Below are 18,761 nucleotides of genomic sequence, written 5' to 3'. Positions count from 1 at the left end.
ACAAAGTGATGATAAAAAAAAAAAAAAGAGCAGATTTTATTGAATTATCTTAGTTGCGTATATTCCAATGCTCAGACTTCCTCTTCCAAAAAGTGTTATTATACCAAAGCAAAAGCAATGGGAAATTACTGCTTCACAACATCGTCTTGTGATGTTACAAACCTTATCTCTCACTCATGAAGACAAACATCCCTTGAAACCACACTATTAATCAACAATAGAAAGGAATATAAAAACATAAAATTACATAAAACAATACGAATAAATGTTTAAATATACTGTAAATCAAATGACAAATGCATAATGACTGATTATGAATGATTAAAACATTTAATCATATACAAATTCAAATGTCTCATGTAATCACATCAAGAAGTTGAGTCTGAAACATCACTTTCTGCAGCTGTACAGGGCAATACTCTGACATGAGCCGAGACCGCTGAAGGAAACAATGCTAAAAAATGAGCTACTTTAAATCTGACAGTGAAACAAACGGCTCTGTTATACATGATGCCAGCTACATTGATAGATAGCTAATGAAGAAAAAACTAAGACTAAAACTAACACTGTTTGGTTGTAGGTTGTCAAGAAGACCGAGTAATGCACTTTCTTACCACTCCCAAGGTTGCCTTGCTTTATAAAAGCAACAATAATAGATAAATCCAGTCCAGTGAACTGCAAAAAAATACATTCCCAGGAATAGCAGCATATACAGTAGGAGCACATGATGACATGATGACATGTTCAGTGTTTGTGTGACATCTCAGCCTGAGTAGCTAAATAATCCCTCAGATAACAATTCCCATCATCAAGGGAGAATATAGCCTAAACCAGGTGCAACTAAAGCAATAAGCCCAGCGAAGCCGTGATTTACAGTGAATTTAGAAGAGCTAAGGGGCGTTGTTAGGCGGAGCGGAGAGCCCAAAACCCCCTTAGCTGTTCAATATGCTAATCAATGACTAGAAGATAGTTAACTCCACATCAGCAACATAAATTTATACATAAACAAAAAAGTTTTTGAAAATTTCAGCACACGAGCTGTTGAAGCTCCGCCCTCTGTGCCGGGAGCAGCAGCTCATTTGCATTTAAAGGGACAGATAACAAAAACAGTGCATTTTTGCTCACCCTCAAAAAGTGACACTTTTAACATGCTATATAAAAATATCTGTGGGGCATTTTGAGCTAAGACTTCAAGGCACAATATGTATTTTTTTTTTATTTAAAAATATAAAAAATCCCTATATCTATGTTATATATTTTTTAAAGTTGTGTATTTACATTATCCCGACAGTTCCAATTAACTTCTAAATCCAGAGAAATTAATATTTTAATTCGAACGGACCGTGTCTTTATTTCCGTTTTGTCGCCGTCAATGCCGTCATATCCGTGTTGTCTCTGGTTTCCGCTCGTGCTGCCATGGCAACCAGAGCTATGAACCAGAGCCCTCTGATAGTAACCAAACTGACGCGGACAACTGTGTAGTTCGCAATGTCTATTTGCACGCTGTTGTTGTTTCGTTCAAACATTATGGACCATGGCAAGCAGACTTTGGATAAAAAAGGAGAACTAAACCGAGAATCAATATCAGCGCGGTGTTTTCGAGATGTCGAGAGCTCCCATGGACACTATATAAACGAGAGCTCCACGTCCGAGACTTCGACAACTCCTACATGTACTTTATTAAACAGGTGAGCACATTTACATAAAACTAATCAAGGTTATATAGTTCAACAATGATAAAATGTTAGAATATGATCTGTATGTTATTCTAATGTTGATCTATCTAGCTTACTGCTAGTCTCATACAGGCAAACTAACGTTAACACATACATTTCAACACATTCAAATGCAGTTTAGAGTGATAGTGTAATGTTAGAGCAAGTGAAACAGCGCTGCGTTACCTCACAAGTTTAATTTGTCTAATAGACTGACCTGTGAGTAGTAATTCTGCGTGTAGTTCGGTAGAATGAAATGTCCATATTCCTTTTATATCCGCGGGACTCGCATCGCGTTTGGAGCTGATAGCTGTCTCTTAGCAATCCCGAACTGCTTCATATCACAGTCATGATAAAAGCATCGATGTATTCAGTAATCCATATACATTATTAGATCGGTCGGCTTGACGTTGACGACAAAATCCATAATTCATAGCAAATGTTGCGTCATCAATCTACGCCTTTGTTATTGTAAATAGGTTAGCGACCCCTAGTGGAGAAAAAATCCCATATTGTGCCTTTCACACACACACTCTAGGGACATCAGAGACTTATTTTACATCTTGTGAAAAGGGCATTATACCACCCCTTTAAATACAAAGCTGGAACATGATTTTGTACCAATAAGATTTGACTGTGAGTGGGGCTGGGTTATGCAACACAACAATAGAAACAAAGCAAAAGATGAAATGCAAATAAGCAAAAACATAATTCAATTTCAAATAATCAAAATTTTGTAATAATAAAACTAAAATCGGTAAGACTTTACAATAAGGTTCCATTTGTTAACATTAGTTAACTGTATTAGCTCTAAAACATTTATTTATCACAGCTGATATTAATTTCAACATTTACCAATACATTATAAATTCAAAAAATGCACCTTATTATTTAATGAACCTGAGCTAACATGAAGTAACAATAAACACTTGCATTTTAATTAACTAACATTAACAAAGTAGTATAATAAATAATGTAACAAATGCATTGGTCATTGTTTGTTAATGTTAATTAAAGGTGCTCTAAGTGATGCCGGGAGTGTTGACATTCGAATTGTTGTCAAACAAAACGGAGGCTAGCTAGACCCTCCCTCCTCCTCATCCCGTCTCCTCCCTCCTCCCCTCCCTTCCGGTATAAAGGAAAGTCAAAGTAGTCACTAAAAACAAAGTTAAGTTTTACTGATACTTCATTCAATGTGTAATGTCACCAAGTTAGATAAATGCTTTTATATATTGCAGAACAGAATGCAGAAAAAGACAAACATTGTCTTAAAATCGTTTCGCCACCTGAGGTTATAACTATAACGTTAGCTCCCATACAAGGACGCAATAATAGCAAGATAACGTTAGCTTCGCGTTTCCCAGTGAGCATAAACAACGGCGGCGTCGTAAACAAATTTAGTCAAAGTTGTCAATAGCCTATAAATGAACATTCAAATCCATAACAAACAGTGGGTGAAAACAATCATTCACACAAATTGTCGCCCTACTGTGAATTTGCTTGACCATTTACAATAGAGATTGATCGCTAGCTGCTAGAAACATACATGTTGTATTCACCAAAGCTAACGCTGACTGCATAGTTCTAGCTAATTACATCCTTGTGTTGGTTTGGCGAACATGAACGTCAATTTAGAAAGAAAAATGGATTTACCTGTTCTGCAAAAACAGAGCAACTGAATGTCTGATTGGAAGCCCTCCCAGCTAGAATTTTTTTGTTCTAAAAATGTTCTAAGAACATTAGCATGTATTGTTCTATAAATGTTTTCAGCGGCTAGTTTTAGTTTTGTTCTCAGAATGTTCTTTTAAAAGTTTGGAGAACATTCTTTAAAAACATTATTAAAATGTTTAGTAGTAACATTCTTTTAACATTATTCTCTAACGTTCTTAGAAAGTTTTCAGCGGCTAGTTTTAGTTTTGTTCCCAGAATGTTCTTTTAAAAGTTTGGAGAACATTCTTTAAAAACATTATTAAAATGTTTAGTAGTAACATTCTTTTAACATTATTCTCTAATTTTCTCAGAACGTTTTCAGCGGCTAGTTTTATTTGTGTTCCCAGAATGTTTTTTTAAATGTTTAGAGAACATTTTCTAAAAACATTATTAAAATGTTTAGTAGTAACATTTTTATAACATTATTCTCTGACGTTCTTATAATGTTTTTAGCGTGCAGTTTTATTTTTGTTCCCAGAATGTTCTTATAAATGTTCGGATAACATTTTTTTTAAAACATAATTAAAATGTTTAGTAATAACGTTCTTATAACATTATTCTCTAATGTTCATAGAACGTTTTCAGCGGGTAGTTTTATTTTTGTTCCCAGAATGTTTTTTTAAATGTTTAGAGAACATTTTCTAAAAACATTATTAAAATGTTTAGTAATAACATTCTTATAACATTATTCTCTAACGTTCTTATAATGTTGTAAGCGGATAGTTTTATTTTTGTTCCCAGAATGTTCTTTTAAATGTTCGGATAACATTATTTAAAAACATTATTAAAATGTTTAGGTGTACCATTCTTACAACATTATTCTCTAACGTTCTTAGAAAGTTTTCAGGGGGTGTTTTTATTTTTGTTCCCAGAATGTTCTTTTAAAAGTTCAGATAACATTTTTTTTTTTACAACATTATAAAAATGTTTAATAATAATATTGTTAGAACATTATTTCTCCTAAAAGGTAGGATAACATTCTCTAAGAACACTCTAAAAATGTTTTGTGATGATGACCTTCTATAAATGTTTAATCATAACATTTTCAGAACATTATCCCTTTATTCTTATAAAGTTTTTAGCAGGAAGTTTTATTTTTATTCTTAGAACGTTCTTCTAAAAGTTAGGATAACATTCTCTAAAAATACTCTTAAAAATACTACTTAACATTCTTATAAATTTTTTAGTGGGAAGTTTTATTTTTGTTCCCAAAATGTTCTTTTAAACATAAAAAATGCTTAGCTATAACATTGTTAAAACATACAATTTTATTAATCTCTAAAATAAAACAAAAATCTAACAGGTTTATGAATGGCATTCACATAAATTATTAGAAGTTCTGCGTACAGTAGATGCCCAACATTAAATGAAGAACTCAGTAAAGTCCAATATGCAATCACACGTCTTGACTGCTGTTTGCTCAGAGCGCTCATCATCAGTCTTTGGTTGTCTTGGTTCTTGCAGAAAAAGAATAAAGTCATCTGCATTAATAGGTGTTCTACTGTTCTTCTCTTCTTCTTTTTCAGCTGCTATCCCAGTTAGCAGAATTGAGCTCCATTCTCTGTGTGCATGGTAGAGTTTTTCCTCATAGCCTATAAAAGAAGATCATGCAACAGTGTAAACAAAAATAATACAAATACATATTACATATTAAGATCACAAGCAATATTGACTTTGAAAACTTTCAAAATTAGCCAGCCTAATTATTAATCAGAAATTAATTAGATTAGTTTATTTAAAAGTATAAATATGATACCTTATGAGTATCTATTTTGTTTCTGTAATTTAAAACATATACTTAATCCATTATATACATGTTAAAGGGATACTCCACTTTTTTTGGAAATAGGCTCATTTTATAACTCCCCCAGAGTTAAACAGTTGAGTTTTACCGTTTTCTAATCCATTCAGCCGAGTTTCTGATATTTAGAAGAATGTCAGTAACCAGACAGTTTCTGGTCTCATTGACTTCCATAGTATATATCCTACTATGGAAGTCAATGAGACCAGAAACTGTCTGGTTACTGATATTCTTCCAAATATCAGAAACTCGGCTGAATGGATTAGAAAACGGTAAAACTCAACTGTTTAACTCTGGGGGAGTTGTAAAATGAGCCTATTTCCAAAAAAAGTGGAGTATCCCTTTAATAACACAACTAGAGGCTAAATTATTTTAACAAACTACAAACTTGGCTTGAGAAGTGTGAACCTCGAACTCAGGTAGCCTTGAGCACAGCTGCAGCATGTCACAGCACTGCCCACGATGCTTTTGCTCTGATGTAACAGCTCATTTTCATCAGTTATATTGTCTATGGATTGTTACATTTCTTACAGATTTCTGCTTGTTTTAAATCAGATACAGATAAAGTAGTACTGCATTTGAGATAGAACAATTTCTAGTGTGATTTAATCATACCTGTGAATCGTCTCTTTGCTATTAGCTAAGCTGTAAGTTTTAGTTACTTCAAAAGCAGAAAGAAAAATATGCTATAACTTCTGTTTCTTATTGAGAAATCACAGGACAGTGTTGACACTAACTTTTTGTGCTCCAGTAGGTTTCTGTGTGCGCACAATCTGCATGTTAAATGTGAGCTACTGTCTGTGCATATGAAAGCTTGTTTCCGCCATGGAATACAATTTTTAAAAAAGGTAATTGCGAATCACAATTCAAACTTTTTTTTCTCAGAAGTGCGAGATATAAACTCGCAATTGGCCGTTTGAAAGTCAGAATCACAGGATAAATTAGTAAAACCTGAGAAAAAAAAGCAATTCTGGCTTATTTTTTTTTTGCTGTCGTTTCTATATGAGAACATTAATGCACTTCATCAACACAGCCGCTCTGAGAGTCACTTCAGCAGCATTTTAGCTTAATTTGAGAAAAACTATCATCATATCATAAAACACAGAGAAACTCAAAGGTCTACACGGCAATCCGTCAAATAAAAGTTTGGTTTAACCTTTGAAGAACGTTTTGCTTAAATCATTACATTTTAAATAATTGGTTATAGCAATTTAATTAAACCATTCAAATGGAATCAAGAAAACAAAACAAAAAATTACTTTTGGGAGATGCGAGAGCGAAGTAGTCCAGTGATAATTAACAGGCAGCCATGGTTAATGCAATTTGCAAAGACCCGCCCCCTTTAGTTACTGTTGCTATGTCCAACAAGCCATGGCGCTCTCACGCCACACATCATGTTGTCACGCAATGAAAAATACATTGCGGATCACAGAAAAAACGCTGAAACGTTTAAACGTAGAGACAAGACAGAGGAGGTTACTTTTGATATGAAAGTTGAAACAAAGTCTCAACGTTTAATTTGTGTAATTCTTTTAGAAAAAAATATTTTTGGTAAAATAAAAATGTAAAAAATACCTGTCAATCAAACTCCCTCGAAGGGTGAATTCTGAGGGGAGTAAAAAAGACAGCTCACAATTCTGATATTTTCTTGCAATTGTGTGTTCTTGCCTCACAATTCTGAGAGAAAAAAAAAAACTGTAATTTTACTGATGGAAACAGACAGTAAAAAAGTGGACTTCAAAGATTTCTTATTCTGTAGCTCCCTGTGGGATTTTTTTGACAAGTCCATAAAAATGCATCCATCCATGATAAAAGTACTCCACACGGCTCTGGCAGGTTAATAAAGGCGAAAGGTGAAGCGAAGTGATGCGTTTGTGTAAGAAACATATCCATATTTTATATTTTAGGGCTGGGAATTGATTAAAAAAAGTAACTGATTATTTACACAATTTGCTGTAATTAAATGCAATTAATTGCATTTCCCCCAAGCTTGTAATCATCAATATTTAAACTTAGAATAACCTAATTAAACAACAAAAAGGAAAAAAAGGAACAGAAAATAGCCCTGTATTAAAATAATATTAAACATCAATATATCAATATATTATTATTTTCAATAATCAATCAACATAATAAATTTAACAATTTATTATTATAAATTTTTTTTTCTAATTATCAAAATAAAACATAGTCCTACAAAGCTATTATTACAAGAGCATGTGATCAGAGCAGGTAATTTTACCATTGTTGTCAGCATGACTATACCAGCTCAGTAGGGCTATTTCACAGAAGTCTACTACTGAGAAATTACACGTTATTTGACTTTGCTTTTCCAGTGCATGATCGGTACATGATTGGAGCGTTTGGGCCGTTAATGACAGAGCAGAACGCGCAGCGCATACACGGAGCAGAACATTGAGCAAAGAGCTCAATGTTTGCTCAGTGTTGTGTGTGTGTGTCAATGCGCCGACACACACACACGGAATGGAGAGCGCGGAGCGGAAAAGACCCGGTCATGAAAGCTGCGCGAGAATAAAACCTGATCGCCAAACACGGAGGGGCGGGACGGCATATTTTGCAGCCTTTTCCGCAACAGGAAGTCATTAAAATGAGGCAAAAAAAGTGCTGCGTTAATTGCATTTTTTTTATAAACTCGTTAAGCATCTCAAATTAATCGCGAAGATTAACGTGTCAATTCCCCCAGCCCTACCATATTTATAATTTTATCGACTTAAATAACTAGCTTCCAGCAGACAGCCATATGCAAGTCAAATTACGCCCAAAGAGTTAGTCAACGCATCGATACGCATATGCGCCTGCAAGGCTACGCATCACTACACTTCGGCCGCCATATGCGTCTATGAGTAGAAAAATGTGTCGTCCCAGTTTTTGATACGCGACGCACCGTTGTATGCAATACTATGCGTTGTTGGTGGGGGCAAAACTGCAAGTTGCTTGCGTCCGACGTGTTGACTATAAAAGGCTCTTGTCGGTGCATGACATAGGAGTAGCATAAGCTTTGACGGCTCTCGCGGTTCAAACAAACAGGACTAGGCAATAAATTCAAGCTCCTCCCACATTTCTCTTTATATGATTCTCTTTAATGATAATTTTTCTAAAAATCTCTGTGGAAAGAAAGTCAGATATAAATCTGGGACAGATATAAATCTGGCACGAGGGAGAAAAAAATAGATAATTTTTATTTTGGAGTGCATTGTGCGTTTAAAATTGACTACGGTTTTATAAAATGCAGTGGATACTTACTAGTGATGGACTTGTTTCTCTGTTGGTGCCTGTTCTGCTCCGTAAACATTGGTCCAATGCTTGATCTTAAGAAAATGTAAAAAGTGTGTTAATGTGTGTTAACAGACTATTGATCTGGGTGACATAGGACCATTTTTTATGTTTTCCTTAAGTGTTAGGCTATATAAATCTGGAGAACCCTTACTAACATTAACCATGGTTTTGCTACACTAACTAAATGGTAATAAATTATTGTAATCAATCCACCATAAAAATATTGTTTCTACACTTTACTATAATAAAAACCATGGTTAATTTAGCAAAGGACCCTGGGAACATGTCCTAAAAAGAACAGCTCATCCAAAAAATAGACTCTCTATCGTTATTTACCAGTACTCCATGTTGTTCCAAAACTGTATGAATTTATTTTGTATAACCTTAATTAAGATATCTTGAGAAATGACTTCACTGTTTTGTTTTGTTTTTTCCATAAAATGGGTTCCAATGTTGTTTAATTCCCAACATTCTTGTGTTTCAGAGAAGTAAGTCATACAGGTTTGAAAATAATTTCATTTTGAAAGGACATTTATGTTATGTATAAAGACACAATGTTCTCAGTTCCCTCATTGTAAAGCTCCTATGCTGAGGTTTATTTTATTTTATTTTTTCAAAATGTTGCAAGTAAAATCTTCTAATTGTGTTAACTTGTCACATTAGAAGAACGTTTTATGAAGAACATTCAACATCTCATCTCTCAATGATATCCTCAAAACATTTCCCTAACGTGACAGAGAGAATGTTCTTCTTTTGTTATCATGAAACATTGGGACAATGTTATATTGAGATCATTGTACAACTTTAACTTTAGCAACATTCCCAAAATATGCTCAAAATGTTGCAAGTAGAATGTTCTTCTTTTGTTATCATGAAACATTGGGAACATTTGTTTCCATAAAATGGGTTCCAATGTTGTTTTATTCCCAACATTCTTGTGTTTCACAGAAGTCATACAGGTTTGAAAATAATTTCATTTTGAAAGGACATTTATGTTTGGGTCAGCTAGGCCCATAAAAACTCATATCAAGAAGACAGGTACAATTTTGACTGGAGGGTTTGGACCAGTGTGCCTTTGAGCAGAGTTTACATGTTCTGCCTTTATTTCACGTGTATTTTACTATGACAATACTCACCGCAACTGAAGATCATGTGGCTGGATAATTTATTCCCAAAATTCCTGGATAATAGGAAACACACACATACAGCAATATTATTAGCTATTTGTATTTACTTACTAAAAGAGACATAAAAAGCTTGCAAATTTTTACTCACCAGCTCAAAAACATATTATGATGATGACTCATCATTTTGACGGTAACGTTAGGCCGATATCCCGCGATCATTCAAAAGCCTAGTTTTCATAGTGTGGTTCGAGTTCCTCTCTGTATAAAGACACAATGTTCTCAGTTCACTCATTGTAAAGCTCAGACTATGCTGAGGATTATTTTTATTTATTTTGATCAAAAACTAACTTAGCTGACAATATTTAGCCTAACGTTACACATGCAGCCTGAAACATTGACATTAGTGTTGTCAAAAGACCCGGTACTTCGGTACCAAGTCGGTACTAATTTTTTTTTAAACGTCACGGTACCAGGTTTTCTCAAACCCGGTACTTGATGCGCGTGCGTGCCCGAAGCGCGTGCAGTTGCGTCCTCTTCATAAAAGCGCTGATGGCGATCGGCGGTGCTGCTGTAGGGATGCGCGGTATACCGGTACTGCAAAAATACCGGTATATATTATATTTCAAACGGTACAATATCATAATTTTGCTCAATTCGGTATTTGATGCGCTGCTGTTTCGAAGTTCACCGCTAGGCGGCAGTGCGCTACCCAAACTGACGCGGGTCACGCAAAACCGGCAAACGTGACAACGGAGGAACACGATGGATCAAACAGATGAAGCTCATTCTACACATACTGTCTATGATTCTACACGCCCGAAATTAATAAATAAAGAGAGCAGTAGGAGTGAAATATAGCATTACTTTGCTTACAAAAGTAATGAAAGGTGAAGCAACAGACCTCAATGCACCACTCTACAAACGCTGCTTTAAATTAGCCACGGGAGGCAACACAGTCTGGCTAAGCACTTGTCACTTGCTCATCCTGACTTGTTCAAAGAGTTCAGAGATCGACAGGTGAGCATCATTCAACTGATTTAATTTAGACTTCTATTCACAACACTGATCAGCGCACATACATAAGAGCTTATCAATTAAATATGATACGGTAAACACGAAAGCTCAAATGTGCTTGCATGACACGCTAGAACCAATGAAGTTTAGGTCTCATAATTTTTGACTTTTTTTTAAATTTATTTTTAATTTTTTACATTTTGATACTTTTTGTTTGCATATTCGGTACTGCAGAGTTTCAAGCAGTGTTTTTTAATAAAATAGTTTCAATTCACTTAAATTTTGAGGCCGGTTATTTGTCACCTGTGGTATCGATTTAGTATCGATACCGAGGTATTAGGTTCTGGTATCGTACCGAAACCAAAATTGTGGTATCGAGCCATCCCTATGCTGCTGCTGATGTGGTGCTGATGTTTTTGCGCGTGCAGATACGTTATTTCAAATGGTGCGCGGCAAGCGCGCTGATAATAGAAGCGGCGCGCTCGCTTTTCCATGTGCGTTCATGATGCATAGCAACGACAGACGCCACGGGAGTACAAACGCTTGTGCGAACTGCGCTCTCCATGACGACGAGGAAGTGTGACATAGGCCTATTCATTGATTTCTAGCCCTTGCATTAGCTTTACTACTAGATATATTTATGGAGATGAGAAATAAAAAGCCGTCATTAATATCAGTCCGTCAGAAAAGCAGTTCTAGTCTTATTCTTGGCTGGATAACTCTTAGCAGGTTTAAAAAGCCCTTTTAAAGTTAAATATGAATACAGTTTTGGATTAAATAAAAGTATAGTCAAGTCAAATAAAACATATTTTATCTCCTGTATAGTTTGGTAATGCTACAATAAGATACCATTCATTAACATCATTTAATGCGTTATCTAACATAACACATTGAGTGAACAATATATTTTTACAACATTAATTAATGTTTGTGAATGTTATTTAATACAAAACACTTGATTGGTCATGTTTGTTCACTTCATTCATTGTGCATTAAATAATGTTAACAGAAATAATGTTAACTTTTGATTTTAAAAATGTATTTTTAAATTAACCCCTAAAGGAGAATAATTGCGACAGTATATAACTATTGTTTTTTTTGTTAGGTCATTTTATCTAATGTTATCTAACAAATGGAATCTTATTGTAAAGTGTTTTTAATACTACAGTTTCCATCTTTGTGATATACACTTTAATATAATTATGTAAATTTAATCTAAATTAAGCATTGGTACCGAGAACCGTGGATTTTCACTGGTATCGGTACCGAATACTGAAATTTTGGTACCGTGACAACACTAATTGACATAATATCGATATTGCTCTAGTCGCATTTAAAATTAGCTTCTCAATTTAACACACTATATTTTGATGTAGCAGAATGTATTTTTATATAAAATAAAGTTATTTACCTTCCGCAGATTGCAATATGTCCGTTACACGTTGGCTACGTTGTTAAAATTCGTTGTCCATTTACATCCCGCAACTCGCTCAAAATAAAAATGTAACAGTACGATGCAAAATAATCCATGTTTTAAACAATGTAAAAGCCACAGAACCGAAGGAGGCTAGTACTGAAGATCCTCCCGAGTAGCAGCAGCGCGCACACACACACACACACTCTCACTCTAACAGACGAATATTCAAACTTCAAACTTGACCAGTAAAAGGCGCGCATAGCTGCCATTGGCCAGATTCCTGGATGACAGTCTGAATAGCCAATCATGCTCAAAACAACTCGAAGAGACAGCCAATAATGTGGTAACATTGCAATTACAGGAAAAGATTACATGTTTTAAAAGAAAGAATATGAAAAAAATGTGCACAGCTATTTATTTAGTTGTATTTGTAAGCTGGCTGTTATATTTAATCAATTGGTTAAATGGTGTCTTCATTGCAGTGCATGATAAAAATAAATAAACTTACAATAACATATAAATAATAATAATAAATTACACAAATAATATATACCATGTATAACAACATATATTTACCACTGCTCTGCCAAACAGCAGTTTAAAAGAGCAAACATATTATATATTAAACAGAGCAAACATTATGTAGGCTATTCATATACAATTCTGTATACCTACCTACATGAAAAACTAATGGATTGGTATCATGGTAACATTAGAGTTACATTCATGTGACCCATAATGATCCTTTTGCACTTTAACAAAATATTGACCTTTCCTTTAGAAACACTCTTATGCCTAATAATGTCAACTTGCTTTTCACCCTGTGTGGCACAGTTACACAACCTGTTGGTTTAGGGTAAATCCTCTGTCCAACACAAAACTTTGGTAACATTGGCATAATTCTATACAAGTTGCAACATATTCCCCGGGTTTCACAGGCAAGGTTTAAGCCTGTAGTCCCAGACTAAAATGCACGTTTGAGCTGTTTTACCTGAAAGCAACTTGCACTGACATATCTTAAAATATGTCAGTACCATTGTTTTGTCTCAAGATGCACATCAGTAATGTTTCTTTTTCTTTTTTCTTTGGCACATTTTTAAAAGCTAATTAAATGCACTAAGGCCTAATCCTGGCTTAATCTAAACTCTGTGAAACCGGGTCTGGGTTAGAAATTAAGGGTTAAGGTTAACCCTAACCCTAACCCTTGTCTACAGACTTTTATTTAACAGCATGGATACTCCAAGGTGTTGACTGCAGTGGTTAGGCCTTTAGCGTTGATACAGGACGAATAACTTCTTACTGTGACAGTCTGTAATGTATTTTAGCAAAGAGTGTTTGTATGGATTGTCCCTAATTAAGCTAGAGCTATTGGTGCATTCAAGTCATGTCATAAAGATCGTATTTACAAGTTGAACGCCACCACAATGATGAGAATATGAGTAGGAAGCTCAGGATTTTCTTTAACCCCGATCTTGAAGAGTTAGGGGTGTGTCAGTGGGAAACATTGTGGGATACCACTATACTTAGGTATTTAGCAGTGACAATGAAGTAAGCTAATGCCTGCACAAAATATGATAGCATTAATATGTAACAGTATAATATGTGATGATAAAGTTTACAGTGGCTTCATTAATTTAAAACATTAAACAAAATTGTAAAACCTCATGAATACAAACTTCCCAGGAGGACTTAAATGCACCATATGTTCCATCGTGAACCCTGTTGGCCTGCTGTCTGACCAGCAAGCTCAATTTAACAATAATTGTGTAGTTTGATTGCTAAATGTTACATTTAAAATGTTGTAGTTTTGTTAACACGTCACATTACAAGAATTTTTTTTTTTAAAACACTCATCATCTCAGGTCTCAGTGATATCCTCAAAACATTTTACGAATGTTGATTTGATAATGTTCCTCCTCTGTTATTATGGAACATTGTGCCAATGTTTTACTGAGAACATTATATAATCTGTTATCTCAACAACATCCTCAAAACATCCTTAAAATGTTGCAATTAAAATGTTCTAATTGTGTTAACACATAACATTACAAGAACGTTTTATAAAGAACATTCAACATCTCATCTCTCAATGATATCCTCAAAACATTTTCCTAATGTGACAGAGAGAATGTTCTTCTTTTGTTATGACAAAACATTGGGACAATGTTATATTGAGATCATTGTACAAACTTTAACTTTAACAACATTCCCAAAATATGCTCAAAATGTTGCAAGTAAAATGTTCTAATTGTGTTAACTCGTCACATTAGAAGAACATTTTATAAAGAACAATAAACATCTCATCTCTCAATGATATCCTCAAAACATTCTACAAATGTGACAGAGAGAACGTTCTTCTTTTGTTATGACAAAACATTAAGACAACGTTATTTTGAGATCATTGTACAAACTTTAACTTAAACAACATTCCCAAAATATGCTCAAAATGTTGCAAATAAAATGTTCTAATTGTGTTAACTCGTCACATTAAAAGAACGTTTTATAAAGAACAATAAACATCTCATCTCTCAATGATATCCTCAAAACATTTTCCTAATGTGACAGAGAGAATTGTTCTTCTTTTGGTTTTATGAAACATTGGGACAATGTTATATTGAGATCATTGTACAAACTTTAACTTTAATAACATTCCCAAAATATCCTCAAAATGTTGCAAGTAGAATGTTCTTCTTTTGTTATCATGAAACATTGGGGCAATGTTATTTTAAGATCATTGTCCAAACTTTAACTTTAACAACATTCCCAAAATATGCTCAAAATGTTGCAAGTAAAATGTTCTAATTGTGTTAACTCGTCACATTAGAAGAACGTTTTATGAAGAACATTCAACATCTCATCTCTCAATGATATCCTCAAAACATTTTCCTAATGTGACAGAGAGAATTGTTCTTCTTTTGGTTTTATGAAACATTGGGACAATGTTATATTGAGATCATTGTACAAACTTTAACTTTAATAACATTCCCAAAATATCCTCAAAATGTTGCAAGTAAAATGTTCTAATAGTGTTAACTCGTCACATTAAAAGAACGTTTTATAAAGAACAATAAACATCTCATCTCTCAATGATATCCTCAAAACATTTTCCTAATGTGACAGAGAGAATTGTTCTTCTTTTGGTTTTATGAAACATTGGGACAATGTTATATTGAGATCATTGTACAAACTTTAACTTTAATAACATTCCCAAAATATCCTCAAAATGTTGCAAGTAGAATGTTCTTCTTTTGTTATCATGAAACATTGGGGCAATGTTATTTTAAGATCATTGTCCAAACTTTAACTTTAACAACATTCCCAAAATATGCTAAAAATGTTGCAAGTAAAATGTTCTAATTGTGTTAACTCGTCACATTAGAAGAACGTTTTATGAAGAACATTCAACATCTCATCTCTCAATGATATCCTCAAAACATTTTCCTAACGTGACAGAGAGAACGTTCTTCTTTTGTTATGACAAAACATTAAGACAACGTTATTTTGAGATTATTGTACAAACTTTAACATTAACAACATTCCCAAAATATGCTCAAAATGTTGCAAGTAAAATGTTCTAATTGTGTTAACTCGTCACATTAAAATAACGTTTTATAAAGAACATTCAACATCTCATCTCTCAATGATATCCTCAAAACATTTTCCTAACGTGACAGAGAGAAAGTTCCTCTTTTGTTTTTATGGAACATTGGGACAATGTTATTTTGAGATCATTGTACAAACTTTAACTTTAACAACATTCCCAAAATATGCTCAAAATGTTGCAAGTAGAATGTTCTTCTTTTGTTATCATGAAACATTGGGACAATGTTATTTTGAGATCATTGTACAAACTTTAACTTTAACAACATTCCCAAAATATGCTCAAAATGTTGCAAGTAGAATGTTCTTCTTTTGTTATCATGAAACATTGGGACAATGTTATATTGAGATCATTGTACAAACTTTAACTTTAATAACATTCCCAAAATATCCTCAAAATGTTGCAAGTAAAATGTTCTAATAGTGTTAACTCGTCACATTAAAATAACGTTTTATAAAGAACATTCAACATCTCATCTCTCAATGATATCCTCAAAACATTTTCCTAACGTGACAGAGAGAAAGTTCCTCTTTTGTTTTTATGAAACATTGGGACAATGTTATTTTGAGATCATTGTACAAACTTTAACTTTAACAACATTCCCAAAATATGCTCAAAATGTTGCAAGTAGAATGTTCTTCTTTTGTTATCATGAAACATTGGGACAATGTTATTTTGAGATCATTGTACAAACTTTAACTTTAACAACATTCCCAAAATATGCTCAAAATGTTGCAAGTGGAATGTTCTTCTTTTGTTATCATGAAACATTGGGACAATGTTATATTGAGATCATTGTACAAACTTTAACTTTAACAACATTCCCAAAATATGCTCAAAATGTTGAGGGTAAAATGTTCTAATTGTGTTAACTCGTCACATTAGAAGAACGTTTTATAAAGAACAATAAACATCTCATCTCTCAATGATATCCTCAAAATATTCTACAAATGTGACAGAGAGAATGTTCTTCTTTTGTTTTTATGAAACATTGGGACAATGTTATATTGAGATCATTGTACAAACTTTAACTTTAACAACATTCCCAAAATATTCTCAAAATGTTGCAAATAAAATGTTATAATTTTGTTAACTCGTCACATTAAAATAACGTTTTATAAAGAACATTCAACATCTCATCTCTCAATGATATCCTCAAAACGTTTTCCTAACGTGACAGAGAGAACGTTCTTCTTTCGTTATAATGAAACATAGGGACAATGATATTTTGAGATCATAGTACAACTTGTTATTTCAGAAACATTCCCAAAACATCTTTTGAATGTTGCAGTTAAAATGTTATATCTTAGTTTTCATATAACGTTATAGGAACATTTTTTTAAATGAGAAAACATCCTTAAAATGTTCGGTAAACATTACATTCAAATGTTTTCTTTAGAACATTAACCAAACTTGTAGGGAATGTTAGCGAAAGTTCTGAGAACGTTCCCTGCTAGCTGGGCTTCTGCCGGCGGAGTTCTCGCCACATTTCGAAGGTTTTTCCGATGTAAATTCGGGACTTCGCGCGTTCCTTATCCTTGTCCCTCTTCTTTACAATTTGTTCATCGGAACGTCGTCTCTTTAGTCGTGTGTCGGCCATAATTCAAACTTCCCTCTTCATGCTTCTCTCTCCTCCACACCCCCTTCATGTGCACACGCACTAACCCCCCAAACCCCACCCCCAAATGCTTCTTGTCGGTGATTGGCGGGAGCACTGTTTGTTGTGTTTCGTGGTGCGGGTGAGCCCAGTTTGTTTTTACAGGTGTCTACAGAGACCGCGTTTTTTTACAGTGTGTTCAGGGGACAGGCAGCTAGCGGATAGTGAGGAGATGTTTGCTGTATGTGACAAAAAATGTTTTGGCCTAAAAAACGCGTGACATCACTTAGAGCACCTTTAATGCATTAACTAGTGTTAACTTATATGATCTTATTGTAAAATGTTACCAAACAAACCCAATGTCGTGGTAATTTTCATAAATGTTTAAAAAAAAAATCACACTTTGATATCACACCTTTATCACAATTACATATTTGTTTACTCTTAAGTGGCTTCCATACATTTTATAAACAGATAACAGTTTATACAGATAACAAAACTGCATTGGGTCGCCATTTGATGTGTTTAAATGCAATTATAAGCAAAATCAACCGAGAACCACTGGTATACAAGATAACATATACATGAAATAATTATTAAAAACACAATATAGGGGCCATAAATCCACAACACAGAAGGTTTGAGCCCATTCAGTGCGATGCAGAAATGTGAAGTATTGTAGTACACACACACACACACACACACACACACACACACACACACACACACACACACACACACACACACACACACACACACACACACAGTAAAGCTCCCACCAGTCATAAGCTGCAATGAGGCCTCTTCGGATGCTGCTTCGCTAATCTTCTGAACAAGATTTTCCATACTGGTTTACCAAACACGTTTTGGATTAAAGCCATTCTATTACAGAGCGAGGCTCGAATATATAGCAGAGGGGGAGAATAAGAAATAACACGACTTGAGCCATGTTTTCCCAATAGCCCTTTAAGAGTATTTGCTTCTTGGTAGGGGATCACATGCAGCGGGGAATAAAGAAGACTTCCTAAAATGGGACTTTGTGGGATTATGGCGGTTGTGGGTGAAAAGCGAATATTGCTGGAGTTACAGTTTCTGCTCAAATGCGCTTAGCAGTGTTTTTAGAGAGAGTGTCAATCATAGCAGCGTGGAACACCGCCAAATGAGGCACTAATTGGAGGTCAAGTGGTCAAGTACAGACACGGAAAAGCAGCTCAAAATATAGTCCACTTTAATGACCTGATAGATATCGTACACTTCTCAAAATGCACAAATGCAATAAATAATTAAAGGTCAACTTTTAAGGACATATGCCTTGCCTCTGGGACTTTAATGACAAGTACTGTGCTTTTTAATTAAGATAAGCATACGACACTCTCCTGGAAACATAATTTGTGATTAATGCACTCATTTTGAATCACACATTTCATTAAGCTTCAATGATAGTGCTTTCGGCTCACTAGTAACTCATTGTGCAAAAGTTGG

At 34.3% G+C, this 18,761-nt stretch overlaps 1 long non-coding RNA gene across 3 annotated transcripts; it reads right to left on the bottom strand.

Moving 5' to 3' along the window:
• Window positions 1-4,517: 4,517 nt before the first annotated feature.
• Window positions 4,518-13,887, bottom strand: LOC309494277. Of its 3 annotated transcripts, XR_014204277.1 has the most exons (7): window positions 12,076-13,887; window positions 9,799-9,908; window positions 9,660-9,703; window positions 8,491-8,555; window positions 6,802-6,903; window positions 5,615-6,666; window positions 4,518-5,017 (listed from the first exon to the last, which is right to left on the bottom strand). It is a non-coding gene; the product is annotated as an uncharacterized lncRNA (long non-coding RNA). The 3 variants fall into 3 exon arrangements; XR_014204278.1 differs by lacking the exon at window positions 5,615-6,666 and having other exon boundaries at window positions 4,560-5,017; window positions 12,076-12,595; XR_014204279.1 differs by lacking the exons at window positions 5,615-6,666; window positions 6,802-6,903 and having other exon boundaries at window positions 4,566-5,017; window positions 12,076-12,591.
• Between the last annotated feature and the right edge of the window lie 4,874 nt (window positions 13,888-18,761).

Source organism: Leuciscus leuciscus (genome assembly GCF_965113295.1).
Source record: "Leuciscus leuciscus genome assembly, chromosome: 3".
Lineage (NCBI taxonomy): Eukaryota > Metazoa > Chordata > Actinopteri > Cypriniformes > Leuciscidae > Leuciscus > Leuciscus leuciscus.
The sequence above is the reverse complement of the archived record's forward strand: the minus strand, read 5'-3'. Positions and strand labels throughout refer to the sequence as shown.